A 20,018-nucleotide genomic window follows, 5' to 3' on the forward strand; every position below is an offset into this window, starting at 1 on the left:
GTCCTACTCGGCAGAAGCTGGCTTACGGAATGCATGTCAGGCACCCAAAGAAACCAACCCCGCCTCCCATGGGCTGCAGCTGCCATCCCCTGACCCAATACAACTGTTGAGGAAACAGATGGAAGAAATGACATTGGGAATGGCAGAGATACGTAGGGAGGTGCATAGCCTAGCTCAATCCCAACCGGCAGATTATGAAGAGCCGCGGTGGTGGCCGAGAAGACAAAGGGCTGATGACTGGTGGGAACCACCCCGGGGACAAGGGAGAAGATCAACAGATCGGTTTGATGCTCAAGGCCGTCCCATCTGCAGGCGGTGCCAAAAGGCAGGTCATGTGGAGAGACACTGCAGGCAAGAGGAGACGTTAAACTGCAACACCCCGAGGGTGGGGGTCAAGCCTCGGGGAGAACAGGAAGAGTAGATCCGAATCCTGAAGAGTGGTGGCCCCGGTATGTCGGGACGTGTCCGACAATCCCAATTGTCATAAACGGCGTGGAAGTTTTGGCCATGTTAGACACAGGATCCCAAATCACCACCATACAGCTACCTGCTTTTCAACGCTATTGGAAGGAGGGGCAGTTGCTGATGCCACCTCCCTCATGGCTGCAACTAATTGCTAGTAATGGGCTGGGGATCTCCTGCGTGGGATACTGGGAGGCTAATATGCAGATCGGAGAAACCCTCCTTCCACTACAGGGATGTCTGATCACTGAGAGCAGTGAAGCTAAAGTAGCACCGGTGATTCTAGGAATGAACGTCTTACAGCAATGTCCGGAGGAGCTATTGGCCACACTAAGGAGTGAATTGTCTCAGTTGGTCACCGGGGAGCGAAGAGTCATACAGAAGACTATCAGGGTGCTTCAAGGTCATCAGAGGTTCGCCCATAGTGAGGGAGAGATTGGAAAGGTTAGACTAATGAATAGTACATCCATCAAATTGCAACCCAATTCAGAGACCATCCTCTGGGGCAAGGCACGATGCGGACCAGCTGGCAGAAGCTATGAGGCCTTAATTGAACCCTGTTTAACGTCCGTTTGCCAGGAGGCGGTAGTAGCCAGTACGCTAGTCACTGTGGAGAACGGACGAGTCCCAGTGCGGATCTTAAATCCCCATAATTACGCAATGAAGTTGTATCGACACCAGCCACTGGCCCGATTATTGTGGACCTCATTTCAAGATGTCGTATATCCATCCTTACAAGCTAATCAGTGTCAAGTAACCACGGAGTGTAGTACAGCTGACGAGCAGGAAGATGAATGGTGGACAGAGATTCAGGTAGGGGATGGCAGCACACCGAGAGACCATAAGGCCGGAATCCTCCAGGTTGTGAAGAATAATGCTGAGACTTTCAGCCATAGCCCTACAGATCTGGGTATCGTGAAGGAGATACACCATCGTATCCTGACAGGGGATGCCCCACCCATAAAGGAGCGGCATCGCCCATTGACACCAGCACTATATCAGCCCGTACGGCAACTGTTGGAGGACATGAAGAGCAATGGCATCATCAGAGAGAGTCACAGCCCATGGGCAGCCCCATTGGTGTTATTTCGCCAAAAGGATGGCCAGCTAAGATTCTGTAGACTACAGGAAGCTGAATGCTATCACACATAAGGATGCCTATCCTCTACCCCGAATTGAGGAGTCTCTGACGGCGCTTAAATCTGCCAAATATTTCTCAACCCTAGATTTGACCAGCGGCTACTGGCAGGTTCAGATGAAGGAAGAGGACAAGGAGAAGACTGCCTTCGTCACACCAATGGGACTCTATGAATTCAACCGTATGCCATTTGGCTTATGCAATGCTCCCGCCACCTTCCAACGCGTGATGGAGCATTGTCTAGGCCATAGGAATTTCGATGTGGTTCTCCTATATTTGGATGACATTATCATCTTTTCAAAAACCTACTCTGACCATCTGCAACACTTACGGGAGGTTTTCCAACAGCTGACTAGATTCGGTCTGAAGCTGAAGCCATCCAAGTGCCACCTGCTCAAGCCCCGAGTTCAGTACTTAGGTCACATTGTAAGCCCTGAGGGTGTGACCCCGGACCCCGAAAAGGTGAAAGCGGTATTGGAATGGCCCATCCCGCTGACAGTCAAAGATGTCCGACGGTTCCTTGGATTTGTAGGATATTATCGACGTTTTGTGAAGGACTTTGCCAAAGTCGCCGCCCCTCTATTAGAAATTCTACGAGGGATCACTAAGGATAAGTATAACAAACGAATTCCCATTGAGTGGACGACTGAACGACAGACAGCCTTCGACCTGCTGAAGAAAGTCCTGACAGAGGCCCCTGTGCTGGCCTACCCAGATTACAACCACCCGTTCCGGCTGTACATGGATGCCAGCAAGCAAGGGTTGGGAGCTGTACTTGCCCAAGTTCAGGAAAATCAAGAGCGTGTGATCGCTTCCGCTAGTCACAGTCTACATCCCACCGAACGGAACGACGCCAATTACAGCGCCTACAAACTCGAGTTTCTTGCCTTGGTGTGGGCAGTGACAGAAAAATTCAGAGACTATCTAGCGGCAACACCGTTTGTAGCTTATACGGACTGTAACCCACTGGCTCATCAAGCCACCACCCCTCTAGGAGCTTTGGAACAACGGTGGTCCTCCAGACTGGCCAACTACCAGTTCAAAGTAGTATAAAGAAGTGGGCGAAGTAACGCGAATGCTGATGCACTCTCCTGGCTACAGATGGGCGAAAGTGAATTGGAAGGAATAGACAGGTGGGAGCAGATTGAAACTCCCAACTTCAGTTTGAAAAGAAGAGCACCGCAACAGAATGCTATGGTTCCCATCCCTGCGAGAGTGCAGGAAGTTCAGGGCGTGGAGATGGAAGGAGATTGGACTGTCTGGCAGGACGCAAGCCCAACCTTAAAAAGGGTGAAACAGTTGCTGGCCTCTCGTCAGGGGTTGACCCGAATTCAGAGACAAGCTGCAACCCCGGACCTAATCCAATTGTGGCGGCAAAAGGACCGTTTGACGTTGCGAAGAGGCCTATTGCTACGACAGAGCACAGATCCAAAGACACATCTGTTGATTGAGCAGTTGGTGGTGCCCCCTGCGAAAATCGATCTTATCCTACGGGCCTATCATGACCATTTCGGCTGTCAAAAGACCGAGACGACCCTACGTCGAAGATTTTACTGGGGGAATATGCGTCAGGATGTGGAAGACTGGTGCAAACCTTGCGACATATGCACAGCACGTAGACCGGCTCCATCAGAAGAGAAAGCACCGCTGCACCCCATTGTTACCCGACAACCACTAGAACTCGTAACTATCGACCATGTGAAGCTAGAACCAAGTAGCAATGGATATCAATATGCTGTAACCATAATTGACCATTACACCAAGTTTGCCGTTGTACTGCCAGTTCGGGATCTCACGGCAAAGACGACAGCAGAAATCGTCTGGCGAGCATTTGTACGGCCCTACGGGTACCCTGCTAGTATTCTGATGGATCAGGGGCCTGCGTTTGAAGCCCTACTCTTCCAAGAACTATGCCAGTTGTACGGGTGTGTGAAATTACGCACTACAGCATACCGTCCTCAGGGCAACGGGGCCTGCGAAAGGATGAACCAAACTGTGATAAATTTACTCCGAGCTGTACCCCTTCCACAAAGACGTGAGTGGCCCACTCTGCTAGCAGAACTGATCTTTGTCTACAACAACACTGTGCACAGCTCCACAGGATACACGCCATATTATCTGCTTTTTGGACGATCTGGGAAACTACCCGCTGACGTTCACTTAGGCCTGGCTTCGGATGATGCCACAGATACTTGCTTCCAAGGGGATTGGGTCGTAGAACACCAGCGTAGATTACAGACTGCTCGAGCTCTTGTGGACCAACGTATGGATGCTATCCGTGATCGACAAAAGGATCGATACGATGCGACCGCACATGCCAGACCATTAACCGTAGGAGATGTCGTGCTAAGGCGAAATAATCGGCGGCACAGCAAATTGGATTCGCAATGGGAGCCTGATCCATATGTAGTTACCGGCATTCCCGACGCTGAAATAGCCGTGTACCAGATTGATAAGGTAGAAGGTGGTCAACCGAAAGTTGTACATCGGGATCAACTCAAATTGTGCCCTAACCATCACAGAGCTCCAGAATTACTACCTGATTCTCCACCATCACACCCAGCCCGAGATCAGTTGTCGATGCTAAATGACCCATTGAGTCTTGTCCTGAGTATGTATTGGCCTGTCGTGGCCGGTTCCCCGACCCCAGAAATGAGGCAATCGCCTGTGGTTGAGGAAGTCATTGCAGACGTCCCTGAAATTGGTGAAGTGAGACGCTCGACCAGGAGCACCCAAGGAATACTGCCCACGCGTTACAGACAATAGAGAGGTCGGTAGAGGCACCTTTAGTACTGTTTATATTTTCCTGATTGCACTAATCTGTTTGACATTGATATGTTGTATTTATGTGTACATTTGTGCTAGTGTGATAGTTAATGGTTAGGCGTAGTCAGGGTCATGATCTATTCATCCTATGTTCATTGATGCCCAGGATTTGTGACTTACAGATGCCAATACTCTGTTATTTGGGAATTATCCTTTGCTCTGTTTCCCTTTATTATTGGACCAAGCATGAGGACACGCATCATTTCAGTATGGAGGGATGTGACACCCATGAAACGGACACCCCTAGGACTGTGAGGGGTTAATACCACTTTGGGCAAGGAAGGAGTTAATACATGTCTCCCCAGCACGTGTGAAGCAAGGGGACAGCTGGTGCTGATTGGATGAGCCTGTCCTGTCTCTCAAGCGGTGGGTGTGGTCTGGTGCCCGCGAAGAAGAGGGTGATTTATAGAGGGCGTGCCAGGAGCAGAGGAGAAGTGGGCGTGCAGCACGAGGACAGCGGGCAGAGACCGCCAAGCTGCAAAGCTCTAGTGGAGTGTGGAGCAGCCGAGCCGGGAGCGTGGACGCCGGGGACCCGCGGAAGATAGATCGGGTCAGGTGAGAGTGGGAAGTTGGGACCAAGAGCAGCACACCATTAAGGCGTCCAGCGCAGCAGCAAGAGCCGCTCGTGGAGGTACACAGCCACAGTGGCAACACGCAGTACAGGGTAATCATCCCCCCTGCCCCATACCACAGCAGCAGCCATCATAGGGTAACTTCAAAGCACCCTCATTTCAGTTATACTACTTATAAGAGAAGTCGCTATCCTATTGTGATTTATAACTTTTTCTGCCAACCACAAGATGGCCGCAGGCCAACAGCAACAATTGCTTTGAGTTGCCATGCTGCCAACCACAAGATGGCCACCGATTAACTGCAGTATAGACATACAGCTCCAGCAGTGGAGAAGTTACATAGCCTTGCACCAGAGGTAGCTACAGGAGTGGTGAGTGGAAGATTGATTGCACCGCAGGCAGAGCTGCACTGACACTCAGTAGTACTGGACTTTCTCATACCTTGTTGCAAATAGCAGAACCTCAGTGTTACTTTCACTTTCAGTATATAGGAGTTATCTGCTTCACTGACCAAGCTTACCACTATTTACCCTGTATGTTTTCCGGACCACACCAACACTGTCCTATTTCACAGCACAGTGATTCTTTGATACTTGAAAGCTGGAATACACTGCTTAAAGGAGATAATATAGCCCATCAAACTGGGATAGAACTGCGGGACACTTTACAGTAACAGTTGTCTAGGAATATTGAATAACCTTCTGATTGCCTGAGAATTGGATGTGCCTATAGAGAGAAAAGTGGAATTAACATTCAGTGACTGAATTGCTGTACTGTGTACAGGACTTCCATATACACATTGGTGATTCTTCCCTCCCAGATTTAATACTAACAAACGTTACACTAAATGGGACTAGTACCATGGTCAAATTAAACTGATCTATAAGAGCTCCACCAGCTGCAGCAGCGAAGACGGGTAGGAATACAGTGTTTTGTGTTTAATGTCATCTGGACATTGAAACTGTTAGTTAGTTTAGTACTGACATCATTGCTGAATTGTTCTCTTGTAGTGTGCAACCGTTTGAGATAAGAATGTATGCTCAATACTGAATTTAACTGTGAATAGTAACGTAAAAGTTGCCTTACATTGTATGGTCATACTGCCAAAGTATTATTACACCAATCCGTATGGTGCCGTGCAAATGCCATTGTTTTTATGTGTAATCTCATCATTGATGTTTTTCCCACTGATGCAATACAAAGGCTGCCTCATTGAGTGAGGTGTGTTATTTATGCAAGTGCCCTGCCGACTCTCTAATAAACCTGTGTTCACAAAATAAAAACCACAAGCTGCCTCGTCACCCCTTCATGTGCTTCCATTACTCTCACCTCTCCGTAAATCGAGTGAAGATTGAACCACAACACACAAGGTAAACTCTTTACTTACCACATAAAGTCAAGGTTACCACAAGTGTATATATAGGGGATTATACATACATTTAGAGGAATTATTCACAAGGACAGAATGCATGTGTGCCTCACATAATTCTCATCCTGGGCAGGGTTCCTTCATGTACAGGGGATTATATTACAGGGGATTGTATACAAGGGCACTATGCCGTTATGCTGGTTTACATCACCTCCATGTACAGGGGATTATATTACAGGAGATTGTATACAAGGGCACTATGCCATTCTGCTGGTTTGCATCAACTCCATGTACAGGGGATTATATTACAGGGGATTGTATACAAGGGCACTATGCCATTGTACTGGTTTGTATCACCTCCGTATACAGGGGATTATATTACAGGGGATTGTATACAAGGGCACTATGCCATTGTGCTGGTTTGTATCACCTCCATGTACAGGGGATTATATTACAGGGGATTGTATACAAGGGCACTATGCCATTGTGCTGGTTTGCATCACCTCCATATACAGGGGATTATATTACAGAGGATTGTATACAAGGGCACTATGCCATTGTGCTGGTTTGTATCACCTCCATGTACAGGGGATTATATTAAATGGGATTGTATACAAGGGCACTATGCCATTGTACTAGTTTGCATCACCTTTATGTACAGGGGATTATGGCCCTGATTCAGAGCCGGATGCTCTTACAGAGCGCTCGCTCTGAATCAGGGCCGTCCCTCCTACTTTTTGGAGCGGCCAAAATGATGGTTGCGATGGTCAAGACCACCGCGACCATCGGGCTTGCGATGAGACCCTTGCGGTAGAGTCTCGCTGTCGCAAGCCCTGTAGAGCTTTTGGCTCTATCAGAACCAAAAGCACTCCCACTGACATCACTAGTGATGTCAGTGGGGCCGGCCCCAGATGGTAGGTGTTCCCATAGGAACGCCTCCGTCTGGGCAGCCACGCCCCCGGCACGCCCACCAAAGGGGGCGTGCTGTCAATCACTATTGACAGCACGCCCCCTTTGGTGCGAGACCCATAACGACGGCTTGGCCGTCGTTTTTCGGGTCTCGTGCATGTGCACGACGGAGCCGCCTCAGTCGTGCGCATATGCACTTGGGCAACATTGACCCGCTTGCGAGCGCTCAGCGCTCGCGAGCGGGACTGAATTAGGTCCTATATTACAGGGGATTGTATACAAGGGCACTATGTCATTGTACTGGTTTGCATCACCTCCATGTACAAGGGATTATATTACAGGTGATTGTATACAAGGGCACTATGCCATTGTGCTGGTTTGCATCACCTCCATATACAGGGGATTATATTACAGGGTAGTGTATACAATGGCACTATGCCATTATGCTGGTTTACATCACCTCCATGTACAGGGGATTATATTACAGGGGATTGTATACAAGGGCACTATGCCATTGTGCTGGTTTGTATCACCTCCATGTACAGGGGATTATATTAAATGGGATTGTATACAAGGGCACTATGCCATTGTACTAGTTTGCATCACCTCTATGTACAGGGGATTATGGCCCTGATTCAGAGCCGGATGCTCTTACAGAGCGCTCGCTCTGAATCAGGGCCGTCCCTCCTACTTTTTGGAGCGGCCAAAATGATGGTTGCGATGGTCAAGACCATCGCGACCATCGGGCTTGCGATGAGACCCTTGCGGTAGAGTCTCGCTGTCGCAAGCCCTGTAGAGCTTTTGGCTCTATCAGAACCAAAAGCACTCCCACTGACATCACTAGTGATGTCAGTGGGGCCGGCCCCAGATGGTAGGTGTTCCCATAGGAACGCCTCCGTCTGGGCAGCCACGCCCCCGGCACGCCCACCAAAGGGGGCGTGCTGTCAATCACTATTAACAGCACGCCCCCTTTGGTGCGAGACCCATAACGAAGGCTTGGCAGTCGTTTTTCGGGTCTCGTGCATGTGCACGACGGAGCCGCCTCGGTCGTGCGCATATGCACTTGGGCAACATTGACCCGCTTGCGAGCGCTCAGCGCTCGCGAGCGGGACTGAATTAGGTCCTATATTACAGGGGATTGTATACAAGGGCACTATGTCATTGTACTGGTTGGCATCACCTCCATGTACAGGGGATTATATTACAGGTGATTGTATACAAGGGCACTATGCCATTGTGCTGGTTTGCATCACCTCCATATACAGGGGATTATATTACAGGGTAGTGTATACAATGGCACTATGCCATTATGCTGGTTTACATCACCTCCATGTACAGGGGATTATATTACAGGGTAGTGTATACAATGGCACTATGCCATTATGCTTGTTTACATCACCTCCATGTACAGGGGATTATATTACAGATGATTGTATACAAGGGCACTATGCCATTGTGCTGGTTTACATCACATCCATATACAGGGGATTATATTACAGGGGATTGTATACAAGGGCACTATGCCATTGTGCTGGTTTACATCACCTCCATATACAGGGGATTATATTACAGGGGATTGTATACAAGGGCACTATGCCATTGTGCTGGTTTACATCACCTCCATATACAGGGGATTATATTACAGAGGATTGTATACAAGGGCACTATGCCATTGTGCTGGTTTACATCACCTCCATGTACAGGGGATTATATTACAGATGATTGTATACAAGGGCACTATGCCATTGTGCTGGTTTACATCACCTCCATATACAGGGGATTATATAACAGGGGATTGTATACAATGGCACTATGCCATTATGCTGGTTTACATCACCTCCATATACAGGGGATTATATTACAGGGGATTGTATACAAGGGTACTATGCCATTGTGCTGGTTTACATCACCTCCATATACAGGGGATTATATTACAGGGGATTGTATACAAGGGCACTATGCCATTGTGCTGGTTTACATCACCTCCATATACAGGGGATTATATTACAGAGGATTGTATACAAGGGCACTATGCCATTGTGCTGGTTTACATCACCTCCATTTACAGGGGATTATATTACAGGGGATTGTATACAAGGGCACTATGCCATTGTGCTGGTTTGCATCACCTCTATGTACAGGGGATTATATTACAGGGGATTGTATACAAGGGCACTATGCCATTGTGCTGGTTTACATCACCTCCATGTACAGGGGATTATATTACAGGCGATTGTATACAAGGGCACTATGCCATTGTGCCGGTTTGCATCACCTCCATATACAGGGGATTATATTACAGGGGATTGTATACAAGGGCACTCTGCCATTGTACTGGTTTGCATCACCTCCATGTACAGGGGATTATATTACAGGGGATTATGCCAATACATGCAGACATTTAGGGGGGATTCGTGAAAGCTTGAAGAGAGATAAAACTGTGTTACAGTATACCATGACCACTTTTCTTGGAAAATTGAGATGTTCAAGATTAATCCAACTCTCACATTAAAAGAACATTTTTGCTCTGTTCATCAGCCAAAATATATCTCAATTCCTCATTATTTATTAGCAGTTATTTATATAGCACACATGTATTCCACAGCGCTTTACAGAGCATATTTTGGCCACTCACATCAGTCCCTGTCCCAGTGGAGTTCACAATCTATATTCCCTACCACATGTACACGCACACACATACAACAGGGTTGCCGACATTTAACTCCCTCCTTCCGGGAGGGAGCTGTCGGGCAATCACAGGGGAAAGTCTCTCGGCAAAAAGGGGGCGTGTCGCGGGAGAAAAGGGGGCGTGGTTATGATGATGACACGCCATTGGGGGCGGGGCATGGGCGTGACAGCGCGATCACGTCATCGTAGCCCCGCCCCCTGCATCACAATGTCATTAATATCGGCATTGTGATGCAGGGGGCGGGACTACGATGACGCGATTCAGCGCAAATCGCGTCATCGGCCCCCCCGCTGCCGGGGTTTAGGCAGGTGGGTCGCTGGGGCCGGGAGACTTGCCTACCTTTCCGGGGGGCCGGGAGCGGCACCCGATTTTCGGGAGGCTCCCGGCCGAATCGGGAGGGTAGGCAAGTATGACATACAATCTAGGGTTAATTTTTGTTGGGAGCCAATTAACCTACCAGTTGCCCATGCCAGTCATTTAGGAATTGTAAAGAACCAACAACTTTTACGTGAAAAGGTATGGTTTCTCTCCATGGAGCAACATGTTGAATCAGAAATCCGAAACTGCATGACATGCACCTTTCTTTCTATGCAACCTAACAGGGAACCATTACGGATGACTAACCTACCTGACAATAGATCTGATTCAGACCCGCTCGCAAGATGCGATCGCTCGCTGGCAAAAAGGGGCCGGATATATAAATTAAGCGCTCGCACTGCGTCACATAAGGTTGCCCACTGTGTTAGTGAGCAACGGCAAAGTGCGCTCGCAAGTGTCTGGAGATGCCCCCTTGCCACTCGCAACACGCGTCATCTCCAGGACATGAATGATTAATCGGGACCATTGTGAGCCATCAGAGCAGCTCGCTGCCCTTAGGGCTTCCTTTCCCTGCCGCAAGCACTGCGATCAGTGCAAGCTGAAATACATGCAGGTGACGTGTACAATGACACTACTTTGCTAATAATGCATGCTCTTTAAATAGCATTTTGGCGGGCAGACACCCCTGCATTCACAACACCACTCCCCCGTTCACATGCACCTTCCCCTGTTACCACCCACAAATGGCACTATCTGTCACTCAAAGCAGCAACCTGATAGTGGCTTACGAGCTACCAAAATCAGATCGCAATGAATGGCTTGCGCACGTGCACTGTGAATTATACGCATGTGCAGATGGGTGAAAATCGCTCACAGCGAGCGTTCGCACCTTAGCGAGCGGGTCTGAATGTGAAAATGTTGATGTTGACTTCTATGGCCCATTATGCAATGGTAAATACATACTAGTAGCTGTGGATGAATATTCACGATATTCTGTTCTTGAAATAATATCTTCATCATCTGCCACATGTGTCTTACCAGCGTTGGATATAATCTTCACTACTTATGGAATTCCAGGAACAATAAAGACAGATAATGGTCCACCATTTCAAGGTGCTGATTTCAGCAAATTCATGAAACATTTTGGAATTCGATATAAAAAAATTACTCCCCTGTGGCCACAAGCTAATGGTCTTGTTGAACGTTTTATGTGTAATCTTGGAAAGCAAATAAAGATTTGTAAAGTATCCCAAATTCCAATTCAACAATCCTTAAATCAATTTCTCAGACAATATCGATCAGTGCCTCACTCCACAACAAATGTCCCTCCTCAGACATTAATGTTCCAAAGAAAAGTGATCAGATCCACACTTCCGGAAATTCATTTAACTCCTGCGTCTAAAGATCATCAGATTAGGAAGACGGACTCTGCTAAAAAACAAAAAGCTAAACAGTATGCAGATCAGAAAAGGAGATCGTGTTCTGGTGAAACATAAAGTAGTACGCAAGGACATGACTGCTTTTCACCCAAGTCCACTGACTATAATGAAAAGGAAAGGAACAATGATTGTTGCAAGAAATGACAATCAAACAGTGACAAGGAATGTTTCCCATTTCAAGAAGATATTTCCATCTTTATCTTTTGGTGGACCAAGTCAAGAGGATGTCATCACAGTACCTTTACCCAGTGGCGTAACTAGGGGGGGTCGGGCAGGGTGCGTGCCCTGGGCGGCGTGGGACCGGCGGCGTGCGGGGGCGCCAACGGCCACTGTCCGGCCCGCCCTAGTTAGCCACCAGTGTAGCGCGGACCACAATGAGTGAGGTCAGCACTACACATTTACACAGGACCAGCGCTAGGCTTCCAGCGCCGGTCCTGTGCTGCATGCCTGAGCCCGTTCCCTCCCCCTGAGCGCTTGCCCAATAGCGCCAGGAGGTGGGCTCAGGCTGTGCATAACACACGCATCGCCGCCAGCGCTGGCGGCGATGCATGTGTTAAACAGCAGCCAATGAGAGTCAGATAGACTCTCATTGACTGCTGCAGCACCCACTGCAAGAGCCGGACTTCCATCCGGCTCCTGCAGTGGGTAATGGGACAGATGTCATGACGTCTGTCCCATTATGCTGAGCGCGCCAGCCCGGGAGGACTGGCGGGCGGTGGCGGCGGCGGGAGCAGCAGCAGCGTGGATTCAGGTAAGTATGTTTTTATATATATATTTTTAACAACCTGTCAGCACTACTGGGGGCACAACGGGGGTGGCTACCACTGGGGGGACCTCTACAGGGGTGGGGGCACAACGGGGGGGCTACTACTGGGGGCACCATTATTAGGAGGACCTCTACTGGGGGGGGCTATTACTGGGGGCACCATTATTAGGAGGACCTCTACTGGGGGGCTATTACTGAGGGCACCATTATTAGGAGGACCTCTACTGGGGGGGCTAGTACTGGGGACACCATTATTAGGAGGACCTCTACTGGGGGGGCTATTACTGGGGGCACCATTATTAGGAGGACCTCTACTGGGGGGGGCTATTACTGGGGGCACCATTATTAGGAGGACCTCTACTGGGGGGGGCTATTACTGGGGGCACCATTATTGGGAGGACCTCTACGGGGGGGCTATTACAGGGGGCACTTATACGGGAGGGGGGACCTCAACTGGGGACCACTACTTGGGGGGGGGAACTACTACTGGGGGCATTATAAAAGGGGCCTACTACTAGGGGCACTAACTGGGGGGACCACAACTGGGGGCAATAACAGGAAGGACCACTACTGGGAGCCTGCATCAGGGGGACCACTACTGGGGGCACTGCATGGGAGGGGGGGACTACTGCTGGGGGCACTATATAAGGGGCTTACTGCTAGGGGCACTGTGGGGACCACTACAGGGGGCACTAGATAGGGGGGATCACTACTGGGTGTCTGCATAAGGGGGACCACTACTGGGAAACCTGCATGGGGGAGACTACTGCTGGGGGCACTATATAAAGGGCACTGCATAGGGGGGGACTACTACTGGGGGCACTATATAAAGGGCACTGCATAAGGGGATACCACTACTGGGTGCACTGCATTGTGGGGACTGCTACTGGGGGCACTGCATAAGGGGGAACACTACATAGGGCACTGCATTTGGGGGGACCACTACTGGGGGCACTGAGTAAGGGGAACTAATTGGGGGCTGTATAAGGGGGACCACTACTGGGGATACTGTATAAGGGGCACTACTATGGGCCTGCTTAAGAGGGACCACAACTGCATACTGGGGGTACTGTATAAGGGGTACTACTGGGGTTAAGGTGCATATGGACAGGAATGTTCAGCGTGAAAATAAAGGGGTATGTCATGTTGACACGCCCCATCTTTAAGTGACCGCGCCCATTTTTTTTCGGCGCGTGGCGAGCGCACATCTCAGTGTGGTGGTGGTGTGGGGGGGCTCCCTTTACAAATTTAATCTGGGCTCCAAATACCCTAGTTACGCCACTGCCTTTACCATCCTCAGCATCAATTGATCCCATCACGGAGTCTGTTTCTTTGAGTGAAGGATCACATATTCAGATGAAAAGAGGCAGAGTCATTAAACCTCCTGCTAGGCTTATTGAGCAGATATGACTCTTAGAGGGGTATTCAATATGAAAGGTTAACTTCCCTGGCGAAGTTAACATTTCATATTGGAGTTTTTTTCTGCATAAAGGTATGGTGCGCGCTCCCGCTTATCCCCGTATTCAATATCAAATTAACGAAAACGGGAAACTCCGAAGTTGGATTTGCGTAAAGTTATGAATTTTTCCTTAAAATAATTGTAAGACCCCCCTAAAGTAGTAAAAACATGGGGGAACACTATGGGTACCCCCATTTTAGCCTTTAATTGAAAGTCGGGGCTTTAAATAGCCGAAGCAGGTGTTTTTTTCCTGACATTGAAGAAGTGATGCAGAAGAGCACTTAGGTTATTTTTTTCGTTTTTTTAAGTGGTCCCATCAAATTTGGGGTACATGAAAATGGGTACTAGCATATTTTTAAGTCCCTAAAGTCAGTTTTTAAAAATTCTGCATTTGTGCACCTGCCGCTATAATTCTATTCTAGAAAACATCTGCCGCATACTTGCAGAATAGCCCTGAACCTATTTCCCTATTGTTATACAATTTTTTCTCTTTTTTTTTTTTTGCACCCCAATTTTTAAATTAATTTTTTGGGGTGTCCCTATTTTTTTTTTAAACTTTTTTTGACACAGTTCTTTTTTAAATGTCAATCTCAGGGGTGCAGGCTATTTTTTTTAAGCCTGCACCCCATAACCCCAATTCTGCACTTTTTTTCTACACCTATTCAATGGTGAAAAGTTATCACCGTTTTCTACTTCAGGGTCCATAGGGGGTCCACAGGGTTGACCTTGGGGTATAGCTGGATCTGGATCCATGGGCACCACGCAGTTAAAGCTTTGCTGCTCCCAGGATGCACTTGGGTCCGTCCTCCTCTATATCCCGCCCCGGCCACAGGCACCTCAGTTTTAGTTGGTGCCCGGCCGGAGTCGGGTCACCCTGCGCAGTGGGGCTGCATAAGCAGCCCCTAAGCTTTATTCTTTATTTAAAAAAAAAAAAAAAAAAGATTTTATTATTTTATTTTTACTGTCTTCAGAGCGGCAGCATCAGACTGTCCATCTGGACGTCTATGCTGCCGCTCCAACAGCCCCGCTGGCGCTGCGACGCCGGTACTGATCCGGGGATCGCAGCGGGACCCCGGAGTCAGTGCTAGCGTGGCTCCGGGACCACCCAAGGACTGCTGCCGGACTGAAGGGGCCAGGTAGGCCGCGTGCAGCGCTGTCAGCGCTGCACGCGGGGAAAATGCAGTCTTCATGCCGCCGGTCTCTGGGGACAGACCGGCGGCGCTAGTGGCAGCGGCAGGCTCCCCCTCTTCAGGCATACCCCGCGTGTCCGCTGGCCCCCGGGGTGTAAGTACCGGCGGGGAACCGGCTTCCCCGGGGGTTTAGTACTAGCAGGGGAGGCAGCATTCCCTGCTTCAGCGCTCCTCCCCTCAGCCCAGCGCGCCTTCTCTCATGTGTGCTGGCGTCGCTGGGCTGTTCTCACTCGGCCACTCCTCCTCAGAGCTCTCCGGCGGCCATCTTCCTCAGGCAGCATAGCAGAGCTCCCAGGCAGGCTTCCAGTGGACCAGTCCCCCTGCGTACCTCTCCCCCTGCAAAGGACAGTGTTCGCAGCGCTATAGCCCTCCCAGACACTGAATCTGGGAGGTTGATTGTAGCGGAAGGTGCAGTGAGTATAACTTCTCTGCATGGTATGTGACTTTTGCTAGTGCTGCTGTCTGTGCTTATTTTCTACTTACTGTCAGCTTTTTACCTATCCCTTTCCTTCTCCTACGGCCCGCAGGTGCGTGGGGGAGGGGTGTTCTTTCTGTGTACCTCACTTATATAAATCTACGTATTTGTGAGGTCCGTGACATACTGCGGTGTGCTCCTCAGTACCATATTGTGGGCTGTTTGGGTTGCATACTTGGGAGTGCGTGGGTGTTATACGCCTTACCTCGTTTCGGTGAGACACTTTTTTTGCAAAAAAGTTTGTCATGTCTGATGAGGGGAATGAGCGCTCTGAGGCTCCTGTGTTGTTTTCCTGCCGGCGCTGTTCGTCAGGGGTTGACGGGGCAGAATTGTCTGAGGACGGTCTGTGTGGGCGGTGCCAGTTGGTACCTGGACCCTCTAAACCCCCGGTGGCGCAGGATCCTCCGTGGGCAATGTTTACGCAAGTGCTGGCGTCAATCGCGGACCGACTTGCGGTCCCGACTGCGGCCCCTTCTAGGGCGTTGCCCCAGCCTACCATGCCCCGTTCCCCAGGTGTGACTCGTCTGGTGCAGTCTCCTCCCGGGTCTCAGACTGTGGGTCCTTATGCGGGTTTGCCGGTATACGTGCAAACCCCCACGGTGCCGCAGCAGTCGATGGTACCTTTTCTGGGGTATCCTCAGGCAGTACCCCCGCCTTGGGTGGACGTCCTCTCCAGCTCTGTTCAGAGTCTGGCGGCTTCGTCATCGGCTTTTCAACATATGTTGCACAGTGATTTGCCCCCACGGGCGTCCAAGCGTTCCGTTCCGGCTTCACTGGCGGCTCAGTTCACGGACACGGACGTGTCTTCGGATGACGGGGAGATCCATGAAGACTCTGACTCGGATGCCGGGGCCCAGGAGATGGAGGCTAAGTCTTCCATTAATGTGCCGGCATTGGTTAGGGCGGTGCGGGCCATCCTTCACATTGAGGAGGATGTGCCCGCCCCCAGGTCAAAATACCCAAATTTTAAAAAGGCCAAGGTAGCTTCGACGGTTTTTCCCCTGTCCGATCAATTGACGGATCATATGGCAGGGGCCTGGCAGTTGCCCAGCAAGAGGTTCCAACCGCAGAAGCGGTTGGCTTCGAACTATCCATTTCCGGAGGCTCATTGCAGGAAGTGGGAAACTCCTCCAGCGGTGGATTCCCACATTACCCGCTTAATTAAAAGCGCTACGCTGCCTTTGCCGTCGATCTCCTCCCTGAAGGATCCCACGGACAGGAAGGTGGAGACTTGTTTGAAGTCTATTTACTCTCTCTCGGGGGCGGTGGCCCGTCCGTCCATGGCCATCTCTTGGGTGGCTAAGGCCATCGAGAGCTGGGCCAATGCTTTGGAGGATACCTTTCCGGAAGATGCTCCGGAGATCCAGAGAGCGTTGATAGGTCAAATGAGTGATGCGGCTTCCTACATTGGGGAAGCATCGTTAGACGCAAGCCTGCTAACCTCTCGGGTGTCGGCTGCAGCTGTGTCGGCGCGTCGGTCCTTGTGGCTGAGGTCTTGGAGAGCTGACGCTGACTCCAAAAAGGGACTGGAGGCCTTACCTTTTAATGGGGAGTTGCTTTTTGGTCCAGACTTGGACAAAATTGTGGACACTCTGGCTAAGTCTAAATCAGCCTTCCTCCCTTCGGCTTCTGCTCCTACCAAGGTACGGAGCTCTGCTTTTCGGTCCTTTCGGGTTCAGGGCAAGGCAAAAGGTCAGTCCTTCCCGAGGCAGTCGACGACCAAGGCCGCTTCTAAGCCCAAGAAGCAGCCCTGGAGTGCCAGGCGCCCTTCTTCCAAGCAGGAAGATAAACCTTCTGCCTGATGGGACGGGCCTCCCTCTGGGGGACCCCAGAGTGGGAGGCCGACTTCTTCTATTTGCCCAGTGCTGGCACAATACCACCACGGATGCCTGGGTTCGAGAAGTGGTCTCCCAGGGGTACGCCCTGTCTTTTCGGCACAGACCGCCCCACCACTTTTTCTGCACGAGTCCTTCTCAGGATACGACGAAGTCTTTACAGATTCAGGAAGCTATAGAGTCCTTGCTGACAGCAGGGGTCATTGTTCCCGTTCCTCAATTACAACGAGGGACGGGGTTCTATTCTTCTCTGTTTCTGGTGCGGAAACCCAATGGTTCTCATCGCCCTATCCTCAACTTGAAGTCTCTGAACAAATTCCTCAGAGTTCCCAAGTTCAGGATGGAAACGTTACATTCCATCATTCTGGCGATGGAACCGGGGGATTACATGGTGTCCCTGGATATCCAGGACGCCTACCTCCATGTTCCGATAGCACCTTCGCACCAGCGGTATCTGAGGTTTGCTATCCTTCAACACCATTACCAGTTCCGGGCGCTACCCTTTGGTCTCTCCACGGCACCGAGGGTGTTCACGAAGATTATGGTGGTCATGGCCGCACATCTTCGGAACCAGAATGTACGGCTACTACCGTATCTGGACGACCTCCTGTTGCTGGCGAGTTCCCCGGAGGTACTGCTTCATCATCTCCACTTGACGGTCGCTTGCCTGCAAGCGCACGGGTGGCTGATAAATTGGAAAAAGTCCTCCCTGATTCCATCTCAGCGGATGGTTCATTTGGGAGCCCTGCTAGATTCTCAGCAGCAAAGGATCTTCCTGACCCCGGAGAAGGTCTCCTCCCTGCAGCTGAGGATACACAGTTGCCTGAGCAGTTGCCGCCTGTCGGTCCATTCGGCTATGAGGGTTTGGGGCTCCATGGTGTCAACATTCGACATGGTGGAATTTGCCCAGTTCCATTCCCGGCCTCTGCAGGGGCTGATTCTATCGGAATGGAACGGGTTACCTCACCGGATCCGCTCTCAGTTGCTGGTGTTGTCCCCGGAGGTTCGGCAGTCTTTGGCTTGGTGGCTTCAGACAGCTCATCTGGTCGAGGGGCGTCCCTTTTGGATCCCGGACTGGGTCCTGCTCACGACGGATGCCAGTCTTCGGGGTTGGGGGGCAGTGACCGGCTCGTTGTCACTTCAGGGTCGTTGGTCTGCGGAAGAAGCTCTTCTTCCCATCAACATTCTGGAACTGCGGGCGGTTTATTGGGCCCTGCAGACGGCCGGTTCAGGTGCAGTCCGACAACGCCACCACGGTGGCGTATATCAACCACCAAGGAGGAACTCGAAGTCGGGCAGCAATGTCGGAGGTGTCTCGCATCCTTGCTTGGGCGGAGTGTCACATTCCAGCGATCTCGGCAGTCTTCATTCCCGGAGTCCTCAATTGGGAGGCGGACTTCCTCAGCCGTCACGACGTGCATCCTGGGGAATGGTCACTTCACCCAGAGGTGTTTCAGCTACTCGTGGGCAGGTGGGGGCTGCCGGAGCTGGACTTGATGGCCTCCCGTCACAATCACAAGTTGCCCGTTTACGGGTCAAGGACAAGAGACGCAGGCGCCAGTCTGGTAGACGCGCTGTCGGTGAAATGGACGTTTCACCTGGCGTATCTGTTTCCTCCGATATCCTTACTTCCTCGGGTTCTGCGGAAATTCAAGCAGGACGGCGGCACGCTCGTGCTGGTTGCTCCGGCGTGGCCCAGACGTCCTTGGTACTCCGATCTGAGGTGTCTCTCCATCGACGCTCCGTACCTTCTTCCTCAACGTCGGGACCTGTTGTCTCAAGGGCCCTGCCTTTACCCGGATCTGGGTCGGCTGTCTTTGACGGCGTGGCTCTTGAGACAGCCATCTTGAGGTCTAGGGGTTTCTCCAGTTCAGTCATTGGTACCATGCTTAGGGCACGCAAGCCTGCCTCCGCACGGATTTACCACAGGGTGTGGCGCACTTACTTTCAGTGGTGTGAATCCAGAAACTATGATCCTCAGGTGTTCCAGGTTTCCAGAATCTTGGAGTTCCTTCAATAAGGTTTGGACCTCGGCTTACGCCTGGCCTCTCTGAAGGTTCATGTGTCTGCATTGTCCGTGTGGTTTCAGCGACGGATTGCTACACTACCGGATGTTCACACCTTTTTCCAGGGTGTTCTCAGGATACAGCCTCCCTTCGTGCCTCCTGTGGCTCCTTGGGACTTGGCGGTGGTGCTACGGGTCTTGCAGGGTCATCTTTTTGAGCCTCTTGAGGCGGTGGACCTCAAGTGGCTGACGTTCAAGACCGTTTTTCTCCTAGGAATTGCTTCTGCCAGGAGGGTGTCAGAGTTGGGGGCGCTTTCCTGTCGCCCTCCTTTTCTGATTTTTCATCAGGACAGAGCGGTGCTCCGCACTCGTCCTGAGTTTTTGCCCAAAGTGGTCTCGAAGTTCCACATTAATCAGGAACTTGTTGTGCCAGCTTTTCAGTCGCCTGATCTTTCAGCTGGTGAGGCTTCCTTAGATGTAGTCCGGGCACTTAGAATCTATGTGGATCGGACTGCTTCGGTTATGAAGTCGGATTCTTTGTTTGTCCTCTTCGGTTTTCACAAGAG

Source organism: Taudactylus pleione, unplaced genomic scaffold (assembly GCF_031769625.1).
Source record: "Taudactylus pleione unplaced genomic scaffold, aTauple2 ptg000010l, whole genome shotgun sequence".
Taxonomy (NCBI): Eukaryota; Metazoa; Chordata; class Amphibia; order Anura; family Myobatrachidae; genus Taudactylus; species Taudactylus pleione.